This window comes from Oryx dammah, unplaced genomic scaffold (genome assembly GCF_014754425.2).
Source record: "Oryx dammah isolate SB20612 unplaced genomic scaffold, SCBI_Odam_1.1 HiC_scaffold_19, whole genome shotgun sequence".
NCBI classification, from domain to species: Eukaryota; Metazoa; Chordata; class Mammalia; order Artiodactyla; family Bovidae; genus Oryx; species Oryx dammah.
In genome coordinates, this window is record NW_024070203.1 from 29051506 (window position 1) to 29074143 (window position 22638).

Here is a 22638-nt window from a genome sequence, read left to right on the forward strand (position 1 = left end):
TCCAGGGCACGTTCATTGAGCAATCTGTCTGTGCCAGGCATAGTCCTTAACACTTTACATGTACTGATCAAAGCAGCTCTCTTGGGCAGCTAATAATTGCATGATCCCCATTATACAGATGAAGAAACTGAGCCTCAGGAAAGTTATACAACCTCTTAAGATTTGAATGCAAGCCATCTGGACTCCCGAGATTACCTGTTCAACCAGACCCTGGGCGTCCCACAGCTGTGCCCAGTGCTATGTTCCCAGCACCTTCTGCCACATCCACTTCTTTTTCTCTGTTTGCTCCCTGGTTAACAGGATCATTCTTTTAGATTTCCAAGCTGGGAGTCTGGGGCTTGCTCTTGATCCGTCCTTCCTCACCTTCCATGTTCGAGTCCCAGCAATGCTTTCTCTGAATCGGTACTCTGCAGACCCACCCTTGCTCGCCCCTGCTGTGACTGCCTCAGTTTGGGTGGCCATGTCCTGTCTCCAGGGATCATCTCTCTGCAGCTGCCTCTGGCCTCCTGACTCGTCTTTGATCTCTTACTCGCAGCCCACCCTCCGCACTGTGACCACATCAGGTTTCTGAACCCAAGGCAGCATCACTTGGTTTAAAACTCCCAAGACCTGCTTACTACTTCCTGCCAACAGTTCACACCCGAGCGTGGCATTCGAGAACGTCTGTGGTTTGACCAAGCCGCGCTTGCCCCTCTCAGCTGCCTTTTGATCACCCAACAGACTGACTTCTGCATGTAGTTACCTACTGGTTTTGTTTTACTAACACTTTTACTCAGTGCTGGGCATTGTTCTATGCATGTTTCATAAACTCCGCAGTCGTCATCGCTACCCTACCTGGTGGCCCATTTTACAGATGAGGAAACTGAGGCACAGAAAAGTTAAATAATTTGGTCAAGATCACAGGCTAGCAAAAGCACAAGCTGGGATTCTAACCAAGCCAATCTGGCACCAGTGTGTGTGGTCTTAAGCGCTCTGCAGTGCTGCCTCACCAGTACCCTCTGTGGGAGCCCAGAGAGGGGACACAGGCCTCAGGGGGACACTGCAGCATCTGCTGAGTCTGGAGTGATGTGCCTGGCCAGGCCTCTAGAGGCGAGGCTACGATCTTTAACCCTAAGGTACTGCCTGGTCCACTGGACCCTCAGCTCCATCTAAAGGAGTATCTAGGAGTCTGAGGCCAGACAAGGATGAAGGGAGGGGACGGAGGACAGGGTCCCCACAGCAGGGAGTGGAGCCTCAGTGGAAAGAACGGAAGGGCAGGCTGGGCTCCACTCCCTGCTTCCCTGCTTGTGGGACAGTAGGGTGACCACTGGCTATGCCTTCTCTGGGGGTGGGACAGCTCTTCAGGCAGCAGGGAAGCTGTTCTGTGATAGGCCCCAGAGAGAGGACTGAAGAGAAGCACGATGTTATCCGGCCCAGGCCAGGCCAGGGACTGGAAAAGACTGGGGACTGATGCTCAGCATGGCCAGAGTAACAGGTGTGCACCTGCCTGCTGCCCTCTTAGAACTCAGCTCTGGGCTAACCACCCAGGGGTCCTAACAGGCTCACTTGGGAGTCCAGGCCTTCCCCACCCCGACCATGGCTGCTGTGATCAGAGGCACTCCTCCTCCAGCTGTGCGTGGGTTCCAATTCCCCCCTTCATATGGATTTAACTGGTCTTGCTTTTTTTTTTAAAGTATAAACTGAATCTTTCTCTTGAAGAATCTCAGAAACTAAGGCTGAAAGAGGAGTTCCAGTTCCAACTTCTTCCCCACTTTGAGCAAGTAAAGCCCCTCCTTTAGATGCGCTCCCATTCAAATTCAGTGGGTTCCAACTTGCTCTTCTCCCCCTTGCTGTCTGGACTCTCCCTATAGTGGGTGAATTCGGGGGTGATGCTTGCTGAGCTGAGGGGAAGACACGGTCTAGTCACAAGGGGCTTCAGTCCCTTCTAGAGACACTTGTTACCAAGGGATTCCTGTGCATGCCTGTCAGACCCTTGGGGCATCAGCTACTCCCTGCGGAAGACTGAGAGTAGAGTAACTCAAGTTGAAGGTTTACATGGACCGCTCCTAGGGGAGAATCATCAGCAACAAAAGAGCCTCTGAAAAACTAACAGGAGTTTTGATATTATTATGATATTATTAAGACAATCTGTAACCTCATTTTTCTCGAATGCATGACAAGGAGAAAGCTCTGCTTTCAGGTAATTATGGAGGTAGAGTTTGGGGTGGTGGGGGCGGAGAGAAATAGCATTTTTTGACCATAGTTTGTGGGCAAGATCTTCGGTTGGGTCTCTTCCACATTTTATCTCAATTACTCTCCTGCAGAGCCCTGTGAGGTATATTAATTCCCCATTTTACAGATCAGGAAACTCAGAGGAAATGTACTTCTGAACCACTTGGTCTCATCTTCTGCATATAATTCTGGAAAAATAGCTTTTTCCCAGCTAGTACGGTGACACCTTTCTAATTCAGATCCCCTGGCAATTTGAAACAGGAGCAAAGCTGCCCATGGAATGATTTTCTACTTCAAAAAAGCCCTGCTTCATTGAGTTTCATTGGTATTGATCTAAAGCTCATAGAGTAAGTGCTCTAGAAGTGTTACAGGTCAGGTGTGCTCAGCCATATGGTCAGACCTGCAAGCACAGACCACCACCACCCTGGCCTCTGCCCTGTCAGCTAGCTGGGCTGAGCTGACTCTGCCAACTGAAGGATAATAAAGCTCACCTGCAGGCAATAGGCACCCTCAGATGACAACCTTTTCAATCACTTGGGCTGGACCTAAAGTGGTCCAGATTAAAGAGGTTTTGCTGTGCTTTGCCCAAAACCCTGATGTAAAACCACGATGTGCAGAAGCAGGCAGGGGCGTTGGAAATCTTTTTTTCTCAAATGCCAAAAGGTGGCATGTGGGCTACATCCTCCTTACTGCTCCCCAGCAGACGTCACTAATCCATTGTAGCACCCTCTTTCCTGGGTATGCCTCAGAGTCCTTCTCCATGCACTGCCCTTGGCAGCCATGACCAATTGATCAGAATTGGCAGGAGATGAGATCTACTTGTCACCCCTGACCTAGCCCAGTCACCTCATCTGAAAAGAGGTAGAACAGAAGCTAAGAGAGGCCAACGGCTGATATAACCAGGAATCAGGACCTCCTCTCTCTGATGCTTTGTCTTTGAAGCTGCCCCCTGCCTCATCCCTGTTCCCTTCCCATTAAAGGTAGAACTGAAGCTGGGGTCACTTGGCGGATGTTAGGGGGTGCACAGGGAGAAGGAGACTGACATGAGTGACAGTTTTTAGGACCCTGTAGGTACAGGAGCTGTGCTTATGCCGTGAACAATTTTGGTTTAAACTACCAAAGCAGAGACATCACTTTGCTGACAAAGGTCCATATAATCAAAGTCAAAGCTATGGTTGTTTCCAGTAGTCACGTACAGATATGAGAGTTGGACCATAAAGAAGGTTGAGAAGAATTGATGCTTTTGAATTGTGGTGCTGGAGAAGACTCTTGAAAGTCCCTTGGACAGCAAGGAGATCAAACCAGTCAATCCTAAAGGAAATCGAATATTCATTGAAAGGACTGATGCTGAAGCTCCAATACTTTGTCCACCTGAGGCGAAGAGCAGACTCATTGGAAAAGACCCTGAGGCTGGGAAAGGCTGAGGGCAAGAGGAGAAAGGGGTAACAAAGGATAACATGGATGGCATCACTGACTCAATGGACATGGAGCAAACTCCGGGAGATAGTGAAGGACAGGGAAGCCTGGCATGCTGCAGTCTATGGGGTCACAAAGAGTCAGACATGACTTAGCATCTGAACAACAACCATCTTATCCAGCTAGGATCACAGGGTGATGAAGCAGGAGAGAAAAAAGGTAGGTCCCCAAGTAAGCCCATTCCAGAGTTCCATGTCCACCACTAATGCAAGAAAGGTGACCCTGACAAATTTTCAGGCAAGTGCCATTTTTATTTGAAATATGCTTCAAATCCTGGGATGGTGGATGATGCCTTCTGCATACTGAAGCATCACTTGAACAATCTATATCTTCCAGTTGAGGAGATAGCCAAGGCTCTCTGGAGAATGGCTGGGAAATCAATGCTCATTGACTGTGAGGCTCCAGATGACGCTGCTGCTGCTAAGTCGCTTCAGTCGTGTCCGACTCTGTGCGACCCCATAGACGGCAGCCCATCAGGGTCCCCATCCCTGGGATTCTCCAGGCCAAGAACACTGGAGTGGGTTGCCATTTCCTTCTCCAATGTATGAAAATGAAAAGTGAAAGTGAAGTCGCTCAGTCGTGTCCGACTCTTAGCGACCCCTTGGACTGCAGCCCACCAGGCTCCTCCATCCATGGGATTTTCCAGGCAAGAGTACTGGAGTGGGGTGCCATTGCCTTCTCTGCCAGATGACGCTACCCAAGTGCAAGTTTTAAATGATTTCCCATTGGTACCAGCAGACTCTCTTGTACCTGAACATTTCACTTCCGCAAGGGAAGGCGGCTCACGTTGGGCTTTACTGGGAAAAGGAGAGGTCCTGAGAAGTCCAACCACTCTCCGTGAGGCCCCCTAGCAGGTAATAAAGAGCTGAGTGGCCTCTGCCTTTGGACTGGTGCCAGGACCACCGGGGAGAGAGCAAGAAAGATGGAGCTGCCCTTGACCGCCCTCTCGCTGCATCTCCGCTGTAGAGTGAGCCTGGGGAGAGTGATGCTTCTCGCACCCCCTCCCTGCAACTAAGCCAGGGCTTCTGACTCCTGGCCCAGTGCTCTGTCTTCTCGCCTATGCTGCTATTTCGTGTCCCAACACTAAACCTTAATCTGGATCACATCCTACTTCCAGAACAAGAATAAGAGCTAATATTTATTGGGCATTAACAGTATACTGGCAGGGGACCAAGCAGCTTTGCATGAATCAGTTTATTGACTCCTCCCAGCAGCCCTCTTATGTAGTAGGTACTGCATGGTGCCCATTTTGCAGATGGGAAGACTGAAGCATAGATAGATTGGCAACTTCTGTCTATGAGGCCCCATGACTAGTGGAAGAAACAGGATTTGAACCTGAGCTGTCTGATCTTAACCACAGACACAGCCTCTGGAACTCTCTCTTTATCACTTTCCCTATATTCAACAGTCACTTCCTGAGCACATATCTCAGGTCCTTTGAATCAAGGACACAGTCTCTGTCCTCAAAGCCCAACTTGTGCCTCAAGACTTGCAAGGAAGCACCAAGTTACAGCTCAAGCTCCTGTTCAGCCCCCTCCCCTTCCTCTCCCACCCCCCTGCTACACAACACTCAGAACACAGCTAACACACAGCTTCTGTACAGGGACTGTCAAACTCGATTCTCATCCAGGCCGTCAGTTTCTTGAAAAAGAACCGCATCTCTGGGCTCCCACAGCGCCATGCCCTCGGTGCACATTTACTGTGGCAGCTGACCCAGGCCCAGGGGGAAGAAGACCCGGTGACAAAGCACAAAGGAGGCCCCTGTGCTCCTTATGCAGACCTTCAGACCCTCGTCCTTGCGATGGGTGTCTTTCCTGAGCAATTTCTCCACCCGCGGCGTCTAGGGTGCGATGCTTTTCACGCTTGTCGGGCCAGGTTTTGGTCACTGGCCAGTGTGGTGCAGGAGGACCCCAGCTCCCTTGGGGAAGCCATGCTCACTGTCCTCTCACAGCCTGGGGACTCGGGAGAACCCAGCACAGCATTCCCACCATGCCTTTCCTTCTGGTCTGTGTGGTCTGGATCCTGGGCAAGTCTCTCGATGGCGTGATGCGCTGGCAACTCTTTTCTTTGGTGGTCCTGTGACAGGAGCGAGCTCTCTAGAGCCTCTGATCAGAGTCCCCCTCACGCCTGGAGAGTTGCCCACCCTTCCCACAGATCAGTTGTTTGGGGCCACACGTGTGACATGTGGTGAGCTCAGGTACACCTGGCCCATGGACAATAGGTCTGGGGAGAGACCGTCTCATCCAGCAACTTCAGGCTGTTTTAAAGCAGGACATGTTTGTGTGCTAAATCACTTCAGTCGTGGTTGACTCTTTGTGACCCCATGGCCTGTAGCCCGCCAGGCTCCTCTGTCCATAGAGTTCTCCAGGCAAGAATACTGGAGTGGGTTGCTGTGCCCTCCTCCAGGGAATCTTCCCGACCCAGGGATCAAACCGGTGTCTCCTACATCTCCTAACCTGGCGGGCGGGGTCCTTACCACTTGCACCACCTGGGAAGCCCTTAAAGCAGGAGCCTGCCCCATAAAACAGACTGAGGGAATGCACCTGTGAGCTTACGAAGTCCCGCCGTTCATTCTCCCTAAACCTTCCCCTCCCCCTCCTGCCCCTCCCCCCAGGATTTTCGGTCATCAGGAACAGTGTGTAAAACACTGCCCTGTCAGAACCTCTCCCCACTCCATCATTTCCCATCCACGCTTCTCCAATCTGTGCTCGGATTCTGCCAACGACAGGGAACTAACTCACTACTCCTAACGGACATCGATTTTTACCGTTGCCGACCTCTTGTCAGGAATTTCTCCTTAGGCTGAGTCACTAGCTGCCCGCCTGCCTCTTGCCAGCGACAGCCATTCAAAGGAGCAAAGGTGGCTTTCTCGTCTCCATTTACTCACGTCTCCTCGGGGCTATGGTTTACAAACTGGTGTGAACCACGGAGTTCCCTCTGTGTTGTAAGAATGCGTCCCTAACCCTGGTTACGAGGTTCGTGAGAATGATCCCCAGCCCATGCCCTCCGGAGGGTGAGCCTGAGATGCTGGCGTCTGAGCAGAGAGAGGTCAGCACAGCCACCTGCAGGCTCCAGTCTGCGTCTGGGGAGGGGTGGACGGGACCCAGCGAAATCTCAGGGACACACAGTTGGGTTCTCTGCACTGTGCTCTTTCCAGGTGCATCTCGACAAAAACAATTTCAGAGGTGCAAAAGTTCAGCTGCCCCCTGGACGGGCTTCGGACCCCGCTTTCCCTGCCCGCCTCCCTTCCATCTCCCTTCCCTTCCTGAAATCCAGTGGAGGCCTCGACCTTCGCCAAATACACGGTCACTCACCAGTTCCCGTGTTGCTTACATCCTGGGAATCTTTTTACTTTGACTCCAGAGCAGTCAGTGCGTCAGGACCTACAGAGAAGAAATAATCAATATTAAAAGCAGGGCGAGGCGAATGGGGGTATCAATTCCCATTTCTAGACGGTCTGAGGCCCTGGGATCCTGGGACGGAGATGGGGAGGAGAAAAGAAACGGTTGAGGCCCAGCCACTGGTTAAACGGACCTCAAGAATCTCAGGGCTTTGTGATGATGCTAAGAAGAAAAAAAAAAAGACCCTCACACTCTGGGTGAGTCAGCAGCTTTCTGAGAAGCAGGCCTTTTAGGAGAGTGAAACTAAAAGCAAGATGTGCTGGGTGGGGCTGGGGAGGCGTCTCCTGAACCCCACTCCGAGTTGCCTTCAGTCCCTGGTGTCGGTTCCTTGGCAGCAACAGAGGTTCACAGTTGGTGAGGGTGGAGAAGGAAAGCTTTGCCTACAGGCCTCAAGTCCAAAAGATACAGCAGTCCCGAAAACAAAAGCCCTCGATGTGCATTTCCGCCCTGGGAGACTCCTGCTGGGCAAGCCCTGTGTGCTTTGAAAATTCCTCAGGAGAGCGAAGCCGGAGAAGCAGGCGAGCGCCCAGCTCAGAGGATGCGTTCGTTCCCAGCGTGGCAAGTCGAGGCCTGAGCTCTAGAGGTTTCTGCAGCCGGCCGAGGCCCACCTGCAGCGCACACGTGCGTGTGACGAGCCTGCCTATGAGCCGCGGCTGGGACCACGCTTCTCCTTGCTCCCCATGCCCTGCCTGCCTTTACAGCCAAGCTTGTTTTTTCTTGTTGCCCTTGGAATTCTGAGGAGAGCAGAGGATTCTCTACTCATCTCTCCCTGTTCTCAAAAGGGCACCCTTTGAGGAAAAAAAAATCTTTATGGCCACACCACTAAGTGTAACCACTATGGCAGGTACTTCAAACATGGGTCCATATGTCAGAGGTGAAACTGCGTCACCTGGGAGCTTGTTGGAAGGGCCGACTCTCGGGACCCTAAGCAACAGAGCCTGCTTTTTAACAAGCTCCTCAGGTGATTCCCAGGCACATTAAAGTCTGCAAAGCATGCATTTCTAATCCCCTTCATCAGGGAAGGAAGGAAGGAAGTCAGGAAGTCATAGGCCATTCCCCAGGGGAAGAGACAGGTTCAAGAAACCACGACGTGGCTATCAGGATTTTAATGATGCTGAGTGGTAAAGCTCATCCAAATCTGAGTTCACGTGATTCCAGAATCAAGCGTTCCTTTCCTCTGTGCTATTCGGGGAAGCAAAATGAGAGGGTGATGGGACAGGCGGGCCTGGCTTGGTGGGAGGGGCTGGGGGCAGAGCAGTGGACCAGAGATCGGCTGATGACTTCAGGCCTGGAGACGGAGGCTGATGGGTGAGCGCTCAGTGAGGGAGGCATCGGGTAGGGAGGGAGGCCGGGGTCCCCTCCTCACTATCGTCATCGGCCAGCAACATTTCCCAAAGGTCATCCCAACTTCTGCATTGAATCCCAGTGATTAATTTATTCTGATCCCAATGTAGCTGGATTTGCCCTCTGCCCTTAGAACTGAGCATCCGGCAGGAGAAGGCACCCTAGGAGGCAAGCTGACCTGAGTAGCCCAGCACTGATCGGCAGGAAGGACAATACTCTGTAAAGCTCCTTACAGTTTAGAAAGAACTTTCCATCCACTAGGAGCTCATCTGCTCCTTCAAAGGACTCGGGGATGTCACTGGTGCTATTCTGCAGTTGAGGAAACTGAGCCACAGAGAGGTTAAGTGATTTTCCTGAGGTCACACAGCTTTCGGGCAGGATGGGGCTGAGGTCCTCTGAACCCAAGTCCAGAGGTGTGAGCTCAGCTGCTTCTGATGGGGAAAGCGATCACATCACGGGTTTATGGTACCCTTCATTAGTGTCTAGGGCTTCCCTGATAGCTCAGTTGGTAAAGAATTCGCCTGCAATACAGGCAACCCCAGTTCGATTCCTGTGTTGGGAAGATATGCTGGAGAAGAAATAGGCTACCCACTCCAGTATTCTTGGGCTTCCCTTGTGGCTCAGCTGGTAAAGAATCCACCTGCAGTGTGGGAGACCTGGGTTTGATCCCTGAGTTGGGAAGATGCCCTAGAGAAGGGAAAGGCTACCCACTGCAATATTCTGGCCTGGAGAATTCCATGGAGTATATAGTCCATGGGGTCGCAAAGAGTCAGACACGACAGAACAACTTTCACTTTCATTAGTGTCTAGGGGGCTTCCCTGGTGGCTCGGATAAAGAATCTGGCTGCAATGTAGGAGACCTGGGTTCGATCCCTGGGTTCGATCCCTGGTTTGGGGAGATTCCCTGGAGATGGGAATGGCAACCACTCCAGTATTCTTGCCTGGAGAATTCTGTGGACAGAGGATCCTGGCGGGCCACAGTCCATGGGGTCACAAAGAGTCGGACGCGACTGAGTGACTAACACTTTCACTTGGATTAGTGTGCCCCCACTCCATCTTGCCTTACTCTCTGCTCACAGAATGGGTTTACTGAACAGACTTGTGGACCAAGAAGAGAACAGTCCACAACCGCAGAGGGTGTGTGACTGGTAGGATGCCAGCAGGCATCCTTGGTGTATCAGTCATGTCTTCCGTTACGGAATGTTTGTTCTGCTGTTCGTGCTTCCACAAGGAGGTTCAGTGCACAGAAGGCATACAGGCGACTAACGTCAACAAAGCCTGGACATCGCGCTGGCTCACAGGCAACTGTTCCTGGCACGTTAGTACTTTGCACCACCAAGTGAGGGTGGCTGGATGCAAGGTACACACCGCTGAGCAGAGCAAGCCACAGGGCTCTGCCCTCCCAGCTCCTCCTCGGGGCTCCGGTGGCCACGTACTCTGTCTGAGGTGCTCGTGTGGCTCGGTTTGCCCTGGTCTTTGTGCCAAGGCTGGGGGCTCAAGAGACCACCCACCCTTGCCACACTCCAGCAGGGCCTGAAAGTGCTCTGCAGGAACTTGGGATGAAGACTTCTGCCTGCTTCTGCCTCTACACCCAGCAGCCTCAACCCTTCGCTAGCCCCCTCCATCAAGTTCCGCCTCCCCCTTTAAAACAGTATTGATTGGCCTATAGTCACTCAGGCACTATAGTTATTGTATTTATTCTAATTCAGAACTTACGCCCTTTGAACTCGACTGGTATCGACACCCAGACTGTGCTTCATTACAGAGTCATATGAATTGTGAATACTCTGCTTCAGTCCAATTGTCCCCCAAATGCTGTGATTTTTGAATTTATCAGAATGCAGGGTTTTATAGGCACACATATAACATTTTAGAGCAGCAATGCCTGCATAATAGAAGTTATATTTTAGGTACTAATATCTGTGTATAACAAACATATAGTATGTATGTTGTAGCTCAGTTGCTCAGTCGTGTACAACGCTTTGCGACCCCTTGGACTGCAATAGTTATTAAATATTACCATGTTAAGACCCTGATGTTAGGAGAGATTGAAGGCAAAAGGAAAAGGGGGCAGCAGAGGATGAGATGGTTAGATAGCATCACCAGCTCAATGGACATTAGTCCGAGGAAATTCCGGGAGATAGTGGAGGACAGGGAAGCCTGGAGCATTGCACTCCATGGGGTCTCAAAGAGTTGGACATGACTTAGAGACTGAACAACAAACCATTATTAAATGTTAAATATATTAAATATCTGATGAGCAATCATTTATTGAAGTATCCACATATTGAGTAATCACATATCCCGATTCTGTGCTAGGTAGTAGACAGACATAAACAAGATCCAATCTTTACCCTCAGGAAAGCCACAGTATAAAAAAGGAGAAAGATCCAGAATAGACTGAAGGTGAGGAAGCACAATGCATATAGAGGTGCTATAGGTGGGAGCAGCTAACAGATGCCCTCATTTGTCTCAGGATAAAGACCACACTTCTCACCCCAGGGCCTCTCACCCTGCGAGGTCTGGCCAACGCTCATCACTCTGCCTTCCCCTTGCCTCACTGTGTTATGGGCTCCCAATGCCCAAGGTTTTTTAACCCCCTGGATTCCATGCAGCCATGTGGCTACCATATCTTAGACCCTCTCTAGTCAATGCTCTGTCCTCCCACTTCCCCAAATTAACTCTGAATTACCCTGCAGGACCCAGGAAGGTAATGCATACAAAGCGCTTAGAATCACGTAGGCACTAGATATAGTATGCACGTACACAGAATAGTATGTTAGCTACTATTATTACTGGTGTTACTTATTATTATCCCCAACTGACTAGGTGTTTCTTCCTGGGCACAGAGGTGTGGAGTGGGGCTTGGCTGGAGCAGCAAACAGTGAATTCTTCTTGGAGCTGGGGAGTCTCAATGAATCAGTTCCATTTTCCCATTTAGCCTTTTCTTTTTTTTTCCCCACTTTTTTTGGACATACATGTAGGATCCTAGTGCCCTGGCCAGGAATCAAACCCACGGCCCCTGCAATGGAGGCAAAGGACCATGAATGAAGTCCCTCCCCTTGAACTCAGCACGGGGGCATCAGACACTTGATCCTTCCTAACCAGTGTGGGGAGAAGGGCACTGGTCTCGGAAATGACACATCTGAGTCTGGTCTTGGTTCTCTCACACACTTGTGTTGTGATCTGATGCCAAGTCCTGCCCTCCCTGGGACCTTAATTTCCTCACCAGCCAAGCAGAGCTCTAAACAGAACCTGCCTCCTTTCTGCACTGGGGATTCAGGGCCGTGGTGCCCACGGCAGTTCCTGAAGGTGGAAATGACACTCGCGTTGTGAGCAGCAGCATAAACGAAGGAAAAGGCTTTTCACTGCCCTTCAAGCTCTCCCTGTGCACACATTTCCAGTCTTTCTGGTTCAGCACACCTCTCCCCAGGAAATGATCACAAGGCACAAAATCCCAATGAGGAAAAATCTGCCCATAGGATTTTCCCTACAGGTCCCTCCTATCCCCTCCTGGCCTAGTTTAAACCCGTCAGATGGCTGGACAACTGCAGGGGGAAAAGAGGAACAGTGCTTAAACCATTCGGAGAAGAAGAAAAACACCCAGGGTTAACTCCCTCTCTCGCAGTTTATTCCAGTCCATTTTTTCACTCGGCAAACATTTAGCAGATGAGTAACAAATTCCGGGTCTAGTAAACAGGTCATGATGTCCTGGGGTGATGGCCTCATATTGAGGAGAGGATGAAGAACCCATGGAGGACTGTATTTGGGATCAGCAGGTTTGGGTTGGGGCTACTGTGGACTGAGCACAAGAGAGGAAGGTCAAGTTCAAAGAAGGTGGCAAGTTACAGGCCACTTCTGTGCAGCCATGATTCTGCAAGCCGGCAGTGCGGTCTTAAGTTGCCTGTCTTTGCACCAGGAAATGTTCCACTTTGGAAACCAACAACACCTTTAATTCATAAGAGCGATCAGTGAAGGACGAGTGCAAAAGTCACCACTTCCTGAGGGCTTGCTCTGAGCTGGGCACTGAGGGGGTCTTCCAAGGCTTCTTCTCTGTCTTCATCATAGCAGCTCTGAGGAGCAAGTACTCAATACCCACTCTGCAGACAACAAGTCTGAATCTTAGGGTGATCACACGTATCACCCCGAGAGGAAACATCCAGTGACAGGTTTGAACTCAGGCCTGGTTGAATGGTCTTTCTATTCCCCACCACTCCCTATGTTGCCCCTTAAACTCTGACTCCATGGCTGGAGCTGCTGGCAAACTGGGCCATCTCTTCCACCAACACCAACCTACTCTTCCAAGAAGACCATATGTCCCCACTCGAGACTACAGAGGAGGATGAGTTCACAACCTCCCTGGGGTGTGCAGGTGCAACTTGAAGCATCGAACATTGACAAGAACACTGAACGCTACTCTAGAATTGGTCTGTGTTTGTTACCAAATATTTCCCCTGAAAATTGTCAGATACCATCAACACTCCAAGAAGATGTGCCCAGCACCGGGCAGGGCAATGTTTAATTTGCTCACTGCTATCTCTTCATTCCTTCGGCAATCTTTTTAAAAATATTTATTTATTTGGCTGCACCAAGTCTTGGTTGCAGCACCTGAGATCTATCTTTGTGGCACGTGGGCTCCAGAGCACATGGGCTTAGTTGCCCCCTGACCTGTGGGATCTTAGTTCCCCAACCAGGGATCAAACCCAAGTCCCCTGCATTGCAAGGCAGATTCTTAACCACTGGACCACCAGGGACGTCTCCCTCCAACAGCTCTTTATGGGGCATTGGTTTCAGGCCAGCACTGGGGAGATAAAGTGAGCCCTACCCTTGCAGGACTTCTCAGGTGGTGCTAGTGGTAAAGAATCTGCCTGGCAGTGTAGGAGACTTAAGAGTCGTGGGTTTGATCCCTGGGTCGGGAAGATCCCCTGGAGAAGGAAACGGCAACCCACTGCGGTATTCTTGCTTGGGGAATCCCACGGACCAAGGAGCCTGGTGAGCTACAGCCCATGGTGTCGCAGAGTCAGACATGACTGAAATGACTGCCTGCACCCTTGCAGCTGGTCTGGAGAAGAGACTCCAATGATGTGACAGGGAAGCACACACAATGGTGGCAAGATCACCAGGGAGGCAGATGGAGGGCCTGGGGGAGGGCAGCTGGATCTGAAAGGCAAGCGGCAGCAATCCTGGCCAAGAGAGGAAGGAAGAATCCAGAAAGCTAGAGGGCATGTGTGCAGGGCCGAGACAGGAGGAGGTGCACTGGTCACCCAGCAATGGAAGCAGGCCAGAGAAAGAACAGGAGCCAGCTCCTCCAGGGACTCGCTGGCCTTTAAGAAGCTGGGTCTTTATACCTGTCAGTGATGGGAAGTCACCAGAAGAGCTGGATTCCCAGGGTCTGCAGTTCTTAGCACATGGTGGCCCGCAACAGTCTTTGCTGAACGGATGGTGGAATCCTGTTTGCCCCTGGCCCCCTCAGGTCCTCTGGCAATGTGAGAAGCACCGCCTGGGACTCTGCCATCTTTACAAAGAGCAACCACAGGGCAATCTGATTTGTGTAGGGAAAAATTCTCCCTGGGCACCTGGCCTGAGCCTCCTTCTGTTAGGCCTCGGAGAACTATGGCTCCGGCGTGGCTGTCAGCAGATGTGTGCGGATGAATACACCTTTGATTACAGCTCATGTTTCCGAGGGAAAGACACGGCTCCCTGGAGACTGGGAGTCTATGAAAATGAGCCCGTGCAAAAGAGATGTAAGTGAGCTGGAAACGCAAGCCCCTTGGGCGGGCGCTGGTTTCTTTCTTTAAAGTAAACAACAGCAGACAGGACCAGCCTGGACGAAAAGCAGGTTCTTTGTCATCCCTAACGTGTGTGTGTGTGTTGTGTGCAGGTTCTTTGTCATCCCTAACGTGTGTGTGTGCCTGTGCTCAGTCGTGTCAACTCTGTGTGTGTGTGTGTATGTGTGTGCAGAGAGGACCAGCCTGGACGAGAAGCAGGTTCTTCGTCATCCCCAGCGTCATCCCTAATGTGTATGTGTGCACGCTCAGTTGTGTCAACTGTATGTGTGTGTGTGTGCATGTGCGTGCACAGAGAGGACCAGCCTGGACGAAAAGCAGGTTCTTCATCATCCCTAATGTGTGTATGTGTGCGTGCTCAGTCATATCAAGTGCGTGTGTGTGTGCAGGTTTTTCATCATCCCTAACGTGTGTGTGTGTGCGTGCTCAGTCATGTAAACTGTGTGTGTGCAGGTTCTTCATCATCCATAACATGTGTGTGTGTGCGCGCACGCTCAGTCATGTCAAGTGTGTGTGTGTATGTGTGTGTGCGTGTGTGCGCGCGCACACTCCGTCATGTCCGGAGGTGGTTAAAGGGACTGGTTTGTGAGAAAGTGGTACCTGCTTAGGATATGCGAGTGTTATCGCTGAGAATGGGTGTGCCTGCTTCCCTCCTTCCTGGGGACACTCAGCCTTGGGGACACTGGTTTAACCCAAATTTCTTTACCACAGGGAGACTCACAGACCTAGTTTATTTATTTTTCTTTTTGGGGGGGCGATTCCTCCTCATACTGAATTCTGGAAACTGCTTCAAGGCAGCAGCTGGTGCAACTGTAGAACTCGCTGTGTTTGTTCCCCTTCTCCCAGCTAACAGAATCCTGTGTTGTCTCTTGTGTGATATCTGAAAACTGCTCTATCACTTATTTGGTTTGGCGTAAGGCAGAAGGGTAACAAACCTTGTTTAGAATATGGTTTCCACCACATAAGAGCTTTGTGTCCATAGACAAATTATTTTCTCTTCTCTGAGCCTTAGTTTTGCCATCCACAAAATGGGCTAAGATGGGCCTTAGATAACATTCTAAAAGTAGGCTTCTGCGGTTTGAGCCCAGGCATGTCTGAACACAACTATTCCATTTTCCCCACGCTGTCTCTTGAACTTGGGACAGGTACCCCCACCCCAGCTCCGATTACCTGGCACATAACAGGTGCTTAGTAAATGCTGCTTTTGCCTCCCTTCTTTCACATACCTATTTTCCCACTATGCTGAGTATAAATCGGGGTAGCTAGGAGGTGCTTTATAAACCTATGCTATATTGGGTACTCCAATGTGCACTTCAGCGGCTGAAAATACAGAAGGAAAAAGGCAGCTAGCTGTGTTCTCTTTCCCTTGACTCTTGTTTTGAACCCTTTATTAAATATCTTAAGTATTATTTGCCTTCAGGGTCAAAACACAGTTTCCAGAGATGTCCACTTTGCACTCATAAATGAATTCTCACTAAAGTCTCTTTCTAAAATTTTCAAATATGTGTGTGAGAGCATAAATGTACTGACTCACAGCTGGAAAAACTCTCTCTCCCCAACACATTCCAAATTTGTCGAGTCACATGAACTGAGTAAGAGCACTTCGTGTGGCTGCTAGCCCTGAGCAGGCGAGCAGTTACGCCAGTGAAGGCTCGTCTCTCCCTTCCCTGGCCCCTGCTCCGAGCCAGCGTATCCAGGGACTCCACGGATGGCACTGAATGCCCGACAGAGGTTCAATGAATGCAAGGATTAGAAAGAACCCGGCAACTACCTAAAGCCAAACTCGAATTCTGCAAGACGGTGTAATATTAAAAAAAGAAAAAAAAAATCAAAGAAAAATTTACATGTCAGAATGCCAAAAAATCTAACAACTTCGCTTACTGAATCAGGTAGGTCTCTGCTGGGCATGACATCAAGAACTTGACAAGCATGCCTCATTTAACCTTCACAGCCAGCCTGGGAGGTAGGGAGGTTATGATGATCCTTGCTTTACATGTGGGGACACTGAGGCACGAGTGTTAGAAACTTGTCCAGGGTCCCGCTGTGTGTTGGTGGAGCTGATTCTACCCAGTGAAGCTATAGAACACGTGCTCTTACACATCCAACCATTCACTCTGGAAGGAAAGACTCTTTCTGCTACACAGAAGAAAGAAAACTCCATTTATTCCGCAAATATCTACCCAACACTAGAATCCGAACACTACATCAGATATCAAAGAGGGGGCTGCTGATGAGCATGGGCAAAATGGGGCAATTTGGTGACTGTGTCCAGTGAGTTTGTAATTGTGTACAGGAGCTATGATGTTTGCACAAACAATTACAATACTGGTAAGTAAAAAAATGGGGCTTTCTTGGTGGCTCAGTGGTAAAGAGTCCACCTGCCAGTGCAGGACACATGGGTTTGATCCCTGGATCAGGAAGATTCCCCTACAGGAGGAAATGGCAACCCACTCTAGTATTCTTGCCTGGGAAACGCTATGGACAGTGGAGCCTGGCCAGCTACAGTCCATGGGGTCGCAGAGTCGGACACGACTTAGCGACTAAACAACAATAACAAAAGTAAAAATGGCACCTGCAGAATTATAAAGTGGGATGCCTGGGGGAGGCTGGGTAAGGTGATGACTCTGGTTGGGGAGATCTGGAAGGCTTCCTGGTGGAGGCGCCATTTGAACTGGATTGAAGGATGTGTAGGATTCAGACAGGAGGTGGCTGGAGGAGGTCCTGCCTGCTTATCCCAGTGAGGACACACAGATGGCTATGGCCCCGGGAGTTCTTCTCTTGGTTTAGACTTGGGACCCACCCACCCCAGGAATGGCTGAGCCTCCATGTCTGCAGATGAGGAGCATGGGTAGAGGAGAAGGAAGTTAGAGGGGCCAGGAAGCAGATCGGGAAGGGGCTGCAGGGCACTGGAACACGGGGTAGGGTGGGGGAAGGGAGCATATCCGGCCAAGCTCCAAATGGGCTTCCTCAGAGCAGGCTCCTTGCTCCGTGGCCTCAGTGTCTCTCATCTATGTGCTGAGTCGCTTCGGTCGTGTCCAACACTGTGCAACTCTATGGACTGTAGCCTGCCAGGCTCCTCTGTCCGTGGGATTCTCCAGACAAGAATACTGGAGTGGGTTGCCAGGCCCTCCTCCAGAGGATCCTCCCAACCCAGGGATCGACCTCGTGTTTCATTATGTCTCCTGCATTGCAGGCGGGTTCTTTACCACTAGGGCTACCTGGGAAGCCCCCACTGCTATCTATGGGGAGGAAGACAAAGGAATTGCCTGGGCGGAACCTTGGAGAGCTCCCAATTTATCCCATCCGTTTGCAGGTGAGAGGACCCAGGGTCAGAGAGGGGCTGGGCTTGTGGAAGTCCATGGATATGGATCCAAGTTTATGGGACGACAATGCAGAAGTCCCAGTTGGGCTGCTCTTCCCACATCCACACCCCGAGGGGCACGCCACCTCTCAGAAGTCCGGGAAACTCCAGACACGCTGTGGGAGGGGAGACAGAGGACCTCAATCGTGCCTCAGCTGGGTCCATGGGCATCAGGCTCTGACACCCCCGGTGGCCACGTAAAGTTCGGCCCCAGTGCAGCCAGGCCGGCCCTCCAGCGGGTCTCCTGGCTCGGCCCTGCCCCCACTGGCACCTGTCCTCAGCAGACCTCTCCCCCACCCTCAGGAAGCTTCCAGGAAACCGTGACCAGTTCCCCTCGGCCCCGCTTCCCCCTGACAGGCTGTACATCTGGTTGTGACTCACAGCGCTGGATTTCCGCCCGGGCCCTGCATCTTGAGTGGGGCGCCCAGTCTCCAGAACGAGCAACCTGCCTACCCGGCTGTGGCAGTGGGGGCTGCTGCCCTCGTCAGCTCACGCCGAGCTCATCCGTGGGGCACCTTGGGCTCCTGGCCTGACACTGCTCTCTGACTGGGCTCAGGCCTGAGCAATCTCTGAGGGTCCCTCAGATTCCATGCTCTTCAACCGAACTCCCCTCTCCTTGCAGGAATGCTCGCTGCCCCCCAACCCCAGCCTCAACGCCGAATCTTCCTCCTCCCCTGTCCTGCTGCCCCCAGCACTCCAGTCAAGGCTCTGCTCCCCTCTGACAGCTGGTTCGGCTCCGCCCTGCTCCAGGGCTGGAGGGCTGGGCCAAGGTCCTGTGTCCCCGCAGGGTGGTGGCCTCCGAGGGTGGGGTTGCATTCCTTGTGACAGCTGCTTGTGCGGGCACCCAGTGTGCCCACCTTCAGGCCTTCACAACTGCCGCTTCCCCACCCGGAAGACTCTGCCCCAAGTCTCTGGCCTCAGCTTCTTGTCCAGTTCACCTCCCCAGTGAGGGCTTTCCTCCCATCCTGCCCTCTGCCTGTTTTATTTCTTCACAGCCCATGTCCCATTCGCCAACGACTGACTTTGCTTGCTGCCTGATCACACATTTCCTTGTTTATCATCTGGCTCTTTGAGGAAGAATGAGAAGAAGGCATCACTCTGTCCTGCTCGCCACCAGATACCCCACACCCGGCTCAGAGCCCAATACCCGGAGGATGCACTCAGTAACTCCAGTGGGGTCCCCAGCGGTGCTGGGCCTGGTGGACACGCCTGGCTCTCACTTCACCCCCACACAAGCCCTGTGGTCCGTGTCACTGTCCTCCTTTCATAATGAGGTGTGCGAGGCTCCGAGAAGTTGGGCGGAGGGTCTGAGGTCGCTCGGCCAGCAAGTGGTGGAGCTAGGTATCAAACCTGAATTTGCCTGATAGGAAAGTCCGTGATTTTGACCACTGGACTCTGCTGTTTGCCTTCGGTGTTTTCCGAATCCGCATAGCGAGGACACAGGAAAGACCTGTGGATTGAATGACCTGCATGCCCTGTGATATGGACTGAATGTGCGTCCTCCATACCCTGAATTTATATGCATGCGTGCTGAGTCGCTTCGGTCATATCCAACTCTTTGTGACCCCATGGACTGTAGCCCACCAGGCTCCTCTGTCCGTGGGATTTTCCAGGCAAGAAAACTGGAGTGGGCTGCCATTTCCTAGTGCAGGGGGTCTTCTTGTCCCAGGGATCGAACCCATGTCTCTTACGGCTCCTGGATTGGCAGGCTGTTCATGTTGGAGCCCTAACCCCAGTGTGACTGTGTTTGGAAATGGGACTTCTAATGGTGGTTAAATGAGGTCATAACAATGGGGGCCTGATCCCATATAATTAGTGTTCTTAGAGACACCAGAGAGCTTGCTCTCTCCGAGTACAAAAACCGAGGAGAGGCCACGTGAGGACGCAGCTAGAAGGTGGCCGCCTACAAGCAAGGAAGAGAGTCATCACCAGAAACAGAAAGGAATGGAACCTTGCTCTTGGCCTTCCAGCCTCCAGAAACTGGAAGAAAATAAATTTCTGATGTTTAAGCCACCCATTTTATGGTATTTTGTTACAACAGCTCGAGCAGATGAATACAGCTTTTTTTTTTTTTTTTTTAATGGAAGCCAAATTGCCAGGTCTAGGAAGGTAAGTCCTCCTTGTCTCCTCTCTTCCTTTCTCCCTCCTTCGTTTACGCACCGACACTGGAGTGAAGCACTAGAACCCCCGAGGAGCTCCCAGGAGCCTCAAACTGGTGGCCCATGGTTTGAACACCAGCCACAGAGCTGTTTTGTTGGGCTGGCACATATTTTTTAAAAACCACAAGGAATCAGAAAGCTCAGTCTGGTCCTTGCACAAGGACACTGTTCCTTGCTGTAACTGTCCCTCTCTCTGAGGCCTGGGTTTGGTGCCAGGGACAGCAGGTGAGCTAAGCAGCAAAGACGCATGGTTCAGGGTGCCCTGGGGCAGAGTGACGCTGGGCAAGGAGAAGGGTGTGGGGGACGGTGAGTCACTGGAGGCTGCAGGGAGAAGGTGGCTTTGGCCTGGTCCCTGGAGGGTGGACAGAAAGTCACCAGTCAGAAGGGGAAGGAGGGTGCGTTCCAAGGAGGGCAGTGGAGAGGCTAGGTGCAGGGCAAGAGCATGGCCTGAGTAGGTGGTTGAGCGTGGCTGAGCGTGAAGGTGAAGGGGCTAGGACATGGACTGGAGGGATGAGTGCCTTGGGCTCAGGGGCCCCTGACACCACCCCAAGAAGTTTGAGCACTGTCCTCTATCCAGGAGTCACGACCAGGAATCCCGGCAGGCTTTAACCAGGAGGGGTCACCAGACAAGCTGAGTTAACACAGGCGGATGCTGGGTTAACTACTTCCTCACTGTGTGACTACACGCACGGGTTGCCCTGGAGCCATGTGGCCTCAGGCCCCTCACCTGTAAAACGGGGGTCACAGTGCTATACATCTCAAAGGGGTGTTGTGGGGACTGTGTGCATGCTCAGGCGCTCAGTCACGTCCAACCCTTTGCGACCCACTGGACTGTAGCCTGCCAGGTTCCTCTGTCAATGGATTCCCCAGGCAAGAACACTGAAGTGGGTTGCCATGCCCTCCTCCAGGGGATCGTCCCAACCCAGGGACTGAACCTGCATCCCTTGTGTCTCCTGCATTACAGGCAGATTCTTTACCCACTGTGCCACCTAGGGTAACTGGGGTTAATAAGTGTACTTATTCCCAAGATTGGTTTGGGGAACTTAATGAGTTAATAAGTATAAAGCACTTGGAATGTCCCTAGCACCTGGTAAGACTCAGGGAGTTAAGAGTTACTATTATAACTGTTTAAGGACACAGGTTATCTCAGTGGTAGAGTTGAGACTGCATCTTTGCACGGCCCCACACTGAAATATTTGATTCTTATCAACACACCATGTTTACTCAAGGCGGAAAATGGACTGACCTGTTTTTGGAATAAAGGGCACATTCATGCAGCCTGAGTGCCCCATTTCCAGAACATTCCAGGCCACTGAAGGCTGACAGTAAAAATTCAATGGAGCAACAGGGCCTCTCGGACATGCTTCTTTCCCCCTCATGTTGTACTGTCTAGGGAGGCAGTAAAAAAAGCTCTCACAATTTAAAAAATTAAACAGGAAGGAGTCCCAGATAATTTCGGAGCAATCTGCGTAGACGTGCTGCGCTTGGCTACTGTCGCCCTGGTGCACTCCCATCGCACGTTTCCATTTCCAAAGGTCTGTCATTACAGTCTTTCGTTTCTGCCTCCCGACAGATGGTGATTCGGAAAATGGGTTCTGGCAAGAGACTAGTTGGTTCAGATCTTTTTGCTACCCATCTTGAGTTCAGTAGTCCAGGGACATTTATTTATTCTTGCACCCAACAAAATGAGGAGGGGACCACATCAACGCCAGTGGCTGTTGGGAGAGCTGGAAGACGCATACAAAACCAGAGCCTTGCGCGTAATCACTCCCTCATCCAGAAAGTGCTTCTCATGAGCTTAACAGCTACTCGGGGCTGAGGACTCGACAGCCATCAGAACACAGTGTCTCCTTCCAGGAGTGTGATGGGGGAGGGTGGACGATGTGACAGACAAGTAAACAGCCAGTGCCAGGTAGCAAGATGTGCTTTGGAAAGAAAAACAGAAGATGGTGGAGATTTGAGAGGCTCTGGCTGAGCTATGACCCTGAAGTGGCCAGGCAAGGCCTCCATGACAGCATGTCTTCTAAGCAGAACCTGAACGACACGAGGGAGCTCTTTCCCACAAAGATAATGGGGGAAAGTGTTCTAGACTGAGAAGCAGCAAGGGCAAATGTATGTGCGTTGCTCAAGGCTGGTGGCAGAGGGAAAGGTGATGCACCTGGGATTACCATAAGGACTTTGGCTTTTGCTCTGAGATGCGGGAACCAGTATAGGGTTTGGGGTAGCAACCTGACAATCTGACCTGCGTTTTTAAGAAGTCTGTAGTTTTGAGGAGAGGAGACAGGGTTTTGTGCATGAAATGAGCGGAGGGCTGCAGCTGAGAGGGGCTGAGAGGACAGCCAACAGCAACTGCAATGACCCATGTGAGAGGTGACAGGGCTTGAACTGGGAGACGGGGATGGAGGTGGCAGGGAGCAGTACCACGGGGCTGAGTATGACCCCAGAGGTGGCATTCATGGCCACCAAAATGGGAACAGTGCCCCATGGAGGGGTGTGATGTGGTGATCCTGGGAGACGGCGGTCACGCTGGGGATATATTTTGAAGGCAGAATAGACAGGACTTATCAGATGTAATGAAGTGGGAGAGAGAAAGAGGAAACCAAGATTATTTAAACAGAGATATCTATTTTCTGAGAGGTTGAAGAATGAGAGTCAAGAGTTAGTTTTAGATGTGTTCAGTTTGGGAAGCCTCTTCACAAACGTTAGGGATGGTAGTGAAGACGGTAGTGATGGTGGTGGTGATGGTGGTGGTGGTGTTGATGGTGGTGTTGATGGTGGTGATGGTGGTGTTGATGGTGGTGATGGTGGTGGTGATGGTATTGATGGTGGTGATGGTAGTGGTGGTGATGGTGATGATGGTGGTGTTGATGGTGGTGATGGTGGTGGTGGTGGTGGTGATG

At 51.4% G+C, this 22638-nt stretch overlaps 1 protein-coding gene across 1 annotated transcript in view; it reads right to left on the reverse strand.

The window, feature by feature from the left end:
- The window catches only part of ZHX2 (zinc fingers and homeoboxes 2), a 180334-nt gene that overhangs the window by 88688 nt on the left and 69008 nt on the right, over positions 1 to 22638 (reverse strand). Inside the window, exon 2 of the mRNA XM_040261887.1 lies at positions 7002 to 7070. The gene's annotated coding sequence lies outside the window, so the exon portion shown is untranslated. The remainder of the gene's footprint in view (positions 1 to 7001; positions 7071 to 22638) is intronic.